The sequence below is a fragment of the Astyanax mexicanus genome, chromosome 4 (assembly GCF_023375975.1).
Source record: "Astyanax mexicanus isolate ESR-SI-001 chromosome 4, AstMex3_surface, whole genome shotgun sequence".
NCBI lineage: Eukaryota > Metazoa > Chordata > Actinopteri > Characiformes > Acestrorhamphidae > Astyanax > Astyanax mexicanus.
In genome coordinates this window covers 10,725,400-10,736,635 of record NC_064411.1, presented here as the reverse complement: position 1 = coordinate 10,736,635, position 11,236 = coordinate 10,725,400, and the positions used below count along the sequence as shown (strand labels likewise).

General features: G+C 34.0%; 2 protein-coding genes across 4 annotated transcripts in view; both read right to left on the bottom strand.

Moving 5' to 3' along the window:
- The window catches only part of LOC125801199 (zinc finger protein 271-like), an 883,173-nt gene that overhangs the window by 44,551 nt on the left and 827,386 nt on the right, over positions 1-11,236 (bottom strand). The window lies entirely within an intron of this gene.
- LOC111190863 (zinc finger protein ZFP2-like) overlaps positions 1-11,236 on the bottom strand; it is a 671,215-nt gene that overhangs the window by 360,327 nt on the left and 299,652 nt on the right. The gene's annotated exons all lie outside the window — the stretch shown is intronic.

Below are 11,236 nucleotides of genomic sequence, written 5' to 3'. Positions count from 1 at the left end.
AAAGATGAGGGCAGATAGAGAGCAGTTGGAGAAGAGAGAGTAGGGAGCCCAGAGATGGAGGAAGGATAGACAGAGAGGAGTTTGGAGTTTAGTTTTTTTGACTAGTTTAGTTTAGTCAGCTTAGTTTAGCATTCTTAGTATAACTCATTTAACCTTTTTCAAGCATAATGGTATTAGTTATTCTAGTTTAAATAACTTAGCTATTTTATGATCTACGGAGTTCTTCTGCTCGCCAAAATAGTTAATTCAGTAAACCAACTAGAACAACCGACGGATCACCGAAAGGGTACGCCAGGTGAGCCAGCTCAGGGGAAAGGTTCTCCCTGTGCAGAGATTAGAAGTGGGTGTCGACCAGGTGCGCCGCTGGCCCACAGAGCACTATCTTTACCCTGCGGATGGGTCCACGTGGGACCTGCTAGGGGTGCAAGATGCAAGCCGATCAAGAGGTTTGAACAGCGGACGGAACTGATGGGGACCCCTTTGTGGACGTCAGGCAGTTTGGGTATTTCTTTCAAGAATTGGTGTTTCGGTTGGTCAAGTCTAGTTTGGTTATTGTCCTCTTTTCTTAGTATAGATTCATTTTCAGTTGTTGGGCGAGAAGGATGAACTTTGTAGGTCCTAAAATATTATAATTATCTACATATTTTGGTGTTCTCATTTGATTGTTTTGACCTCATTACATTTAGACCCTTATTTAGAAATGCTCACTTAATAGTTCTAGTAATTTGTTATTCCTTTCATACCAGTATTATAATGTCTTTGTTCTTTTAGTTCTCATTTATCATTCTACACTATGGTTTGATATCTAATGGCTACATTTATGATTTTTTAATGAATTATTTACTCATATCTGTGCGATTTAATAAAATACTTTTATATTACAAAACCTGTAATTTCAGTGTTTTCTGGATAACTTGGTTATGAGAATTCCTGTCACCTGTAGAAACCACACCCTGAGATGACTTGTTATTAATTAATTTGATTAATTAATTTATTAATTAATCTAATTAAATTAATTTAATAACTGGTGCCCAATTAAAAATATTTCAACATCTCAATTAGCACCAGGTATTAAACCACTGAGCCCGCTACACAACCATTTTCTGATTATCCCCACTTAGTATCTGCAGGTGGCCATTAACAATTAATTAAATTAATAAGTAAACCCAACAAATCCCTGCTTTAATAAATTGTTATTTTGCTGATAATGAAGTATCCTGTCTCTCTATACTTTATCTCTACTTCGGGCTTCCATCAAAAGAATCCAGGGGGAAGTGCGAATTTCCCCAACACTAGCTAGCTAAAACATTCCACACAAATAAAGTAGTTAACATTAGCTAACCTAGCTAGCTAAAACATTCCACACTGAAATAAAGTAGTTAACTTTAACTAATGTAGCTAACTAAAACATTCCACACTGAAGTAAATTAGTTAACATAAGCTAATGTAGCTAACTAAAACATTCCACGCTAAAATAGAGTAGTTAACATTAGCTAACCTAGCTAGCTAAAACATTCCACACTGAAATAAAGTATTTAGCATTAGCTAACCTAGCTACCTAAAACATTCCACACTAAATTAAAGTAGTTAACATTTGCTAACCTAGCTAGCTAAAACATTCCACACTTAAATAAAGTAGTTAACATTAGCTAACCTAGCTAGCTGAAACATTCCACACTTAAATAAAGTAGTTAACATTAGCTAACCTAGCTAGCTAAAACATTCCACACTGAAATAAAGTAGTTAAAATTAGCTAACCTAGCTAGCTAAAACATTCCACACTAAAATAAAGTAGTTGACATTAGCTAACCTAGCTAGCTAAAACATTCCACCCTGAAATAAAGTAGTTAACATTAGCTAACCTAGCTAGCTAAAACATTCTACACTGAAATAAAGTAGTTAACATTACCTAACCTAGCTAGCTAAAACATTCCACCCTGAAATAAAGTAGTTAACATTAGCTAACCTAGCTGGCTAAATCTTTCCACTCTGAAATAAAGTAGTTAACATTAGCTAACCCAGATAGCTAAACCATTCCACAGTGAAATAAAGTGGTTAACATTAACTTACCTAGCTAGATAATTTTTTTCACTCTGAAACAAAGTAAACATTAGCTAATCTAGCTTACTAAACATTCCACACTGAAATATCGTTAACATTAGCTAACCTAGCCGGCTAATTCTTTCCACTCTGAAATAAAGTGGTTAACATTAGCTTTTATAGCTAGCTAAAACATTACACACTGAAATAAAGTAATTAATATTAGCTAACCTAGCTAGCTATAACATTCCACACTTAAATAAAGTAGTTAACATTAGCTAACCTAACTAGCTAAAACATTCCACACTAAAATAAATTAGTTAACATTAGCTAACCTAGCTAGCTTAATCATTCCACACTGAAATAAAGCATTTAGCATTAGCTTAGCTAGCTAGCTAAAATATTCCACACTGAAATAAAGTAGTTAACATTAGCTAACCTAGCTAGCTAAAACATTCCATACTGAAATAAAGCATTTAACATTAGCTTACCTAGCTAGCTAAAATATTCCACACTGAAATAAAGTAGTTAACATTAGCTAATGTAGCTAGCTAAAACATTCCACATTAAAATAAAGCAGTAAACATTAGCTCATCTAGCTAACTAAAAAATTCCACTCTGAAATTGAGTAGATAACATTAGCTAACCTATCTAGCTAAAACATTCCACACTAAATTAAAGTAGTTAACATTTGCTAACCTAGCTAGCTATAACATTCCACACTGAAATAAAGTAGTTAACATTAGCTAACCTAGCTAATGTAGCTAGCTAAATCTTTTCACTTTGAAATAAAGTTAACATTAGCTACCTTAGCTAGCTAAAACATCCCACACTGAAATAAATTGTTAAAACTACCTAAAGTAGCTAGCTGAAACAGTACACACTGAAATAAAGTAATTAATATTAGCTAACCTAGCTAGCTAAAACATTCCACACTGAAATAAAATAGTTAATATTAGCTAACCTAGCTAGCTATAAAGATTCCACACTGAAATAAAGTAGTTCAAATTACCTAAAGTTGCTAGCTAAATTTTTTCACTCTGAAATAAAGTAGTTAACATTAGCTAGCCTAGCAAGCTTAAACATTCCACACTGAAATAAAGTAGTTAACATTAGCTAACGTAGCTAGCTAAATCTTTTCACTCTGAAATAAAGTAAACATTAGCTAACCTAGCTAGATAAAACATTACACACTGAAATAAAGTAGTTAACATTAGCTAACGTAGCTAGATAAAACATTCCACACTGAAATAAAGTAGTTAACATTAACTAACCTAGCTAGCTAAATCAATCAACTCTGAAATAAAGTGGTTGACTTTAGCTTACCTGGCTAGCTAAATCATTCCACACTGAAATGTAGTTGGCATTACCAAACATTAGCTAACCTTGCTGAGAGGGGTCTGTGTGCAACAGGGGCTTCACAGTGCACATGCAATGTCAAGCCCCGGAAATGCACTCTCAAGCGCTACACTCACAATGCTTTTAGACAAACTCCCTTCAAATAAAATATAATTTATTATTTTTGTTTAAATTCCCCTTTATACACCAGAATGTCAGTGCAAGGTATGATAAAATACGAAGATGTACATGTTTAATACAAATAAAGTTTAGTACAAACAATATAAACCATATAAAATGTTGACTCAACCTAAAATTGATGTGCACAAATATTTTTATATCAGCGCTATAAACTAGGATTTAGAGGAGGAGTTATCTGCGATAACTAAAAGTCAATCAAAAATACAAGACAATTTAGATATAACCGTTTAATTAATATTAATACCTATACTGCTCTCATCATTTACACTTGCTAGCTGTTGTCATGTCTGTTACCGTTTGTAAAATTGCAAAACACACTATGGATTTAAAAACTCTTATAAATCTTCAGAAGCGTAAAAGTGTAAAAAAGAGCTTGAAAGTGCATTTCAGGGGCTGGGTGGTGGTCACGCCCACGCCCACACCTAATTTCATTAAAATGACCTAAAGTAGCTAGCTAAAACATTCCACACCAAAATAAAGTAGTTAACATTAGCTAACCTAGCTAGCTAAAACATTCCACACTGAAATAAAGTAGTTAACATTAGCTAACCTAGCTAGCTAAAACATCCCACACTGAAATAAAGTAGTTAACATTAGCTAACCTAGCTAACTAAAACATTCCACACTAAAATAAAGTAGTTAATATTAGCTATCCTAGCTAGCTAAATAATTACACACTTAAATACAGTAGTTAAAATAAGCTAACCTAACTAGCTAAATCTTTCCACTTTGAAATGAAGTAAAAAATGGCTAATTTAGCTAGCTGAAACATTCCACACTGAAATATAGTTAACATTAGCTAACTTAGCTAGCTAGATCTTTCCACTTTCAAATAAATTAAACATTAGCTAGCCTAGCTTACACACTTAAATAAAGTAGTTAACATTAGCTTACCTAGCTAGCTGAAACATTCCACACTGAAATATAGTTAATATTAGCTAACCTAGCTAGCTAGATCGTTCCACTTTCAAATAAATTAAACATTAGCTAACCTAGCTAACTAAATCATTCCACACTGAAATAGAGTAGTTAACATTAGCTAACCTAGCTAGCTAAACAATTCCACTCTGAAATAAAGTATTTAACATTAGTTAACCTAGCTATCTAAATCTTTACAGTTTGAAATGAAGTAAACATTAGCTAACCTAGCTAGCTAGATCGTTCCACTTTTAAATAAATTAGACATTAGCTAACCTAGCTAGCTAAAACATTCCACACTGAAATAAAATATTTTCTAAGAACATCTCAGTAAGACAGGTTATTGTTAGTTGTTGAGGTTGTCTGTCAGTTTAAAGTATAGTTTGCTAGCAATCATTTTCTGATTATCACCACTTAGTATCTGCAGGTCCCCATTAACAATTAATTAAATTAATAAGTAATACCAACAAATTACACTTCTTACTAGTTGTTTCTAAGTTGATTTCTGCTCGCATTGCAGTACTTATTAATTACTTTAATACTTAATTGTTTTAAGACATATTAAAAACAAGTTCATAAATTTTTACCCCCAGTTACAATGACTAGTATGAAGTCCTTTTTCATGAAGCAATGTTTACCCAGCTATTAAAACACTCACTGATGTTATTTGCTCCTGCACAGTCACAAAGCCTTTTGCAGATCTGATCTGAGAAGCTTTGTCTCAACGCTTGATGGACAGACTATGTTTGCTGCCTTTTCCACATTTTTTTATCTTTCAGGCATGTTGCATGTCCTGTAAATGTCAGTGTTGGCATTTATGTATGCTTTCTCATTTTTAATCTATATGATTTTTAAACATATAGGTCTGATCCAGGGTCACTTTTCCCTCTGTCAGGTATAAAGTAAACACTGACGACTCATCCCTCAGTGCACAGAGGGGATTAGTTGTGAGATCAGCTGACACCGTGTCTTCGAAAGTGAAGGATACTGCAGGTGTTTGGGTCACTTTCGCAACACATTTTAGGTGAATGCAACATCCTCTCTGGTAGGGCGAAGCTCTTCCAAAGTTTTGTTCCATCTAAAAAAAACATAAATGCATAGCCACAATCATAATCTCTTCATTATAATTCAGGTATAAAACAGATCTATAAACTCATTTTGACTAGTCTTGTTAGCAGGATCATTAATGTTGTTTTTAATAGTAATATTTTCCATTGATTTACATGAAATCTCACTTACATAATTCTCATTTTTACTACTGAAAATTCTATTCAATACCTTAAATTAGCATTTGTATTATTTAGAAATCCCTTACAGAAGTGTGGAATTTTACTAGTAAAAAAGTGATTATAGACAAGGGAAGTTTAATGTAAATCAGACAACTCAGTGTAGATATCTATATTTTATTTCTCTATATAAAAAATACACTTTTTTCTAGTGAAAAATAATTTTAGAGATATTTGATATCAGATGAATAAACATTTGTATAATCAGTATTTATAATTAATATGGGTTGAGATGGATTGGATTGATTTGTACTAATAAAACATATTAAATAATATTAGATAACTGTAACTGGAGTTTTTACTGTTTTCCCATTTAAATCCATTTTTCATACAACCGCTTGCAAATGTAAAAATACAACATAGCCATGTAAAGCCGTTTTAGCCTAAAGCCACACCAGCTATACAACTCTGGTTTCAGATATTACCTCATATCCTCAATGTAGTTCTGACTTACCATTGATTTACATTGGATTTTACTTTTTTTTTTTACTGGAAAAACTCCAGTTACAGATATATACAATGACTTTGAATTACAATTTCTACTAATAAAAATATATTTTTACTTTGATCTTATTTTAATATATTTTTAATTTATTATCATTAGTGTAAAATACAATTTACCAATCTAAATTCCAAAATTTCGTAAATATAATAATAATAATAACAAGGCTAATGATTTACATTGAAATAGATTCTCTTTTATCTACTAGTAGCAATTGAATTTGCAGATTTTTTGAAGGAAATTGTAATTGGTAAAACCCCAGTTATAAATAGGAAAAATATTATTAACACTAAAACCTGAACTATACATACCCAAAATTAAATAAAAAAAATATGGCACTAGGTAGAATTATAGTGAATAAATCTGTAACTGGAGTTCTTACTAATAAAAATACTAGACTTCAGAATAACTGAATGGGTATTTAATCACTTTTTCCCCACAAGAAAGGCAACAAACAATTCCAAATTGTCCTGACAAATGATTGTCCAGCGATTTACACTATTTATTCTATAGTCAAACTTTCGTTTTAGTTGATATGAGTGTAGTATAGTGTAATCCACAGTGTAATTAATGTAAAACATGGAGCAAGATAACTACAAGATACATTAAACATTAAAAGTGCTACATTCAAATGCAAATATGAGAACAATAAAATGATTTGCTTCCAATGTGTATTATATGTATTAAAAAATAACAATTTAAATAACGAATACTAAACTCTGATAATAAAATTGATAGACCATTCATTTAATGCAATCCAAAATATCTATATATTTAAACGAAACACTGATTTATTTTTAGTGGCATTCTTTGGTGAACTGGGCATGAAGGAGCTAGCTCAGAGATCTTTCTCTTGTTCACAGTGGATGGCTCTGACCCTGCTGCACTTTTGTTGCATGGTTCTAATGAGGCCTCTTCATCTGCAAGATGCAGTAATGAGACCGGTTACAGTTTGATTTTTTGTAATTTTTAGTAAATGTTGTTTAATTTGAATGTTTTAAACATTCCAATTTAATGCGACATCTTGTATTCACTGAACTTTTAATATAATATAAAATATGAATATAAAACTAAAAATATTATTTGAAAGGGAGAATTATAAAATGAACTTTACACTAAAAATATTATTTGAAAGGGAGAATTATACAATTAGAATTGTTTCTGCTACACAAATTCTGCAGCTGCAGCCTGCTGACTGTTAAGATATAAGTATATATTATAATGTCTATGGAGTTAGAATAAAAGTTCTGAAACTTTTATGGTTGTTTTGTCCATATAGTGAAACTGATCTAGGTACTTTTGGATAATTTACCTGCTTTTATTTTAATGTACAATTCATTCATTTTTGTTTTTTCCAGAAATAAAAATATTCCAGGTTTTCTCCAGAAATTCATCACTTCCAACAACCAGGATAATTAACAAAAAGCAAAGTTAAACTGCTGAAAGAGGTGAAGCACAAGCCGTCCTGAAGAATCTCCAGAACACGCAGAAATCGTTTGCCACATTAAACAGACAAATGAAGTCCCGACATGGAGAAACATCAGCACTCTGTCAAGAGTTTTACTAAACAGAGTGATCTCAAAACACACCAGTGCGTTCACACAGGAGAGAAAACTATCCCAGATCTTTTCCGCTGCAATTAAAAGTGCAAATCGTAAATCTTTCAGACAGTACACCTTATCCTACACAAATGTTTCACTTTGTCACTTGGGACACGTTCCACCAGAAACAAACATGAACTGAATTTAACAATGGATTTTACAGGTTCAGCAAAATGATTCGGATCCAGGGATGATGTTTATTAAATTCCTTGTTATGTCTTCTTGTATGTTTGATATTCCACGACATTCTTCGTGAGACAGAGCTCAGATTTTAAGGTAGTTACGGTAAGAGTTCTGTACTGAAGAAGGGAAGGTCGTTCGAGCGAGGGCACTGCCAGTGTTTGCTCCAGATGTTAGAATTGCATAACTTAAGCCTTAAAATTTAGATGTCGTAGTTGTTAGGAGTAGAGTAGGATTCTTAGCTTACAACTAATAGTTTAGAATCAAACCTTCAGAGCTTATGATTAGAAGGATTTGAAAGCATTTAATCTCTTTTCTATGCAGAATTGATTATTTTCCATTAATTTCTGGTATCTCTATGGAAGCCGTCCACAGTTTGTTTACTTCAGTTTGTACCTCAGTGTAGCATAGCTTAGCCTAAAGCTATTAACCACCAGGCCCACCCATATGAAAGGATAAGGGGAAAACACTAAGCCACTCCAGAGAGTGCTCCCAAAAGTGAGACCCAGAGCTACAGAGAGACGACACTGTGCCGGGTACTGTCATGTAGACCAGAGAGGAGCATCCAGACCCCGCAGAGAGACCAAAAAATCCTTTCCAGAGTTTAAATAAAACACTCCAGCTGTAGTTCCCATACTGAAATCAACCCAAATCAGGTTTGTGTAGCGCAGTAAGGTTGCGGACTCATTCACTCCCTCTGCTGGTGTTCTCCTTGGTCTATGGTTCAGTCTGATTAAAAATCTGTTACCAAAGAGGGATATAGAGGTATATTTGGTTGTTGTGTTACTCAAGCTATATACTCTTATCCTTTCCTTATTGGATGTCATATCTTGCTTAATGTTTTTTTTTTTTTTTGTGATTTTCAAAGTTTCTAAGAACATTCAAATTATTTAGTTTCCTCTTCTTTTTTTTCCAGTACCAACTATTATGTTTGTATTGCTTCACCTCTACATTTACTTATATGCCTGTGTTTCAATAAAAAAATACTTTTATATTGAAATATCCGCCCAAGAAATGGTTGATAACCTCTCTGTGACCCTGATGGATCTTCAGAATGTCTTATGTTATTATTGTGTAAGTACTAACAGACACCCAAATGAGAATTCCAATAATGGACTTGGGTAAAGTAAAAAAAACATCCGGTTACTGCCAGCCTACCGAGATACAGAGCTTTTAGCAGATGCTCCCAACAGGTTTACAATGCTAGTAAGTAAGTAATCTCTATTTGTATAGCACTTTTCCAGAGCAACTCACAAAGTGTTTTTACAGATTACAGCAGTGGTGTGCAGTAAGGCCCTTCTAATTATAGTTATTGTAAACTATGAGCAAATAATTTATGAATTAACTAAAATAAAAAACAGCAACTAAATAAAAGCATTAGTCTGTGTTTTTCAGTGGCTATGGGACTCTTATCTGACTGACAGCAGTTCTAACCAATCAAAGCTTTTTAAAATTACTTCTGCCTGTCTGTCTGAGTGACCCTTCTACTGATTTTGTGAAGGTTGTAGTAATGAGTCTTTAGCAAAGTCGCAGGACAATCTAACCAATCAGATTCATGATTTTCACTACGGGGGTGGGGCCATGGCTGTCAAACCCCTTTTCAGTGTTCTAATGGAAGGGGCTATGCGTTAGTAGTATAGTTAGCTAACTATAATGCAGGGGTGTCAAACTCATTTTGGCCGAGGGCCACATTGGCATATTGGCTGTCCTCCGAGGGCCAGATGTAACTTATAAATGTAATAAAATGTAACCAAATGTAATATATGTAAATGAATGAACTCCTTAATGTTAAATAACTCTCAATATATTATTTATTCAATCAAATATTACAGTTGCATGGAAAAAATGTTTGCTTGTTGCTCTATTAACATAAATCCTTTTAATTTGTCATGTCATGAAATCCAAAAACTCCATCAATCAAGAACCAAACTATTCAAGTGAATAGAAATGACATCAAGTTATATTAACTTTGAAATTATTAACTGAAATAAGGCTTAATAAATATAAAATCAAAAATTGTGAGCTGTTAAGAACATAGCATTTCCTCAGATTTAGCAGTTCCTCATCCAACCACTAGTGGGAGCTGCAGCAGCAGCACCACAAGTCCGCAGTCTTTACTGAGTCAGAGCTACAGCCCAGCCACGGGCTACAGGGCTCAGCTCAGCCAGTCTGGAGCGTTTTTAAAATTTTTAAGTTCTTCTGTGTATGAAATAAAGATTTTTGTAACCGAATAATACAGCTCTCTACAGTTCATCTTTCAGCCCAATCAGCTAACAGCAGCCGTTTAGAGCATGAGTCACTGCTGGGATTACATTATAAACAGGTCAGTTATCGCGCTGCTAACCTCAGGATGTTTATAACTACGGAGTTTAGTGGACACACCACGGCTGCAAGGTTAGACTGTTGAAGGATACTGAAGACTATTAAAGGCTATTGGAGGTTATTGAAAGGGTTATTGAGGGCAGAAATCAGTAAAGGCTGGTTAGATAAGTGATTCACGTCCTCGTACTTTGCTGAGGTGAAACTGCGACTAGCGCTGTCACAGTGATGTTTATTAACGTCATTAAAACAGATTTTGTCAGCTATTGTCTTATAAATATTTACACATAACTTATATCTCTCCTAAAAAGCGTTTATATTGGTCAGTAACACTCTTCGTAACACAAAAGGCATACCGGTCTTTCGCCTTGAAGCACAGCCGTCCGTCTGCATCAACTTCTCTTTTTCTGGACATTATGGGATAAACATTTATATGTCTCAATTCCACCCGCGAAGTTACACCTTCCCTCCGGCAGGGTTTCCACATCAATGACTACACTGCCGTGTAGTGGCAGTAAGCAGTAACTTTGCGGGTAATACAATCGACAAGCATTGTGGGAAATGTATTTTTTGGTCAAAGGACGCTTCTGACCTATTTATTATAGACACTAAGATCTTACAAGCTCTCGCGGGCCACATAAAAAGACGTGGCGGGCCACATTTGGCCCGCGGGCCTTGTGTTTGACACATGTGCTATAATGGAACTGCAACGGTAAATGAGACAAATATTATGTCATATCACATTAAAAAAAACTATTTAAAGGCTGCCCTTCAATGTGAAACTTATTCACAGTAATAGGCTGCCTGACTGGTGAGTTTTTGTGTGTACTTAATGTTTTGGCTGACCTGGC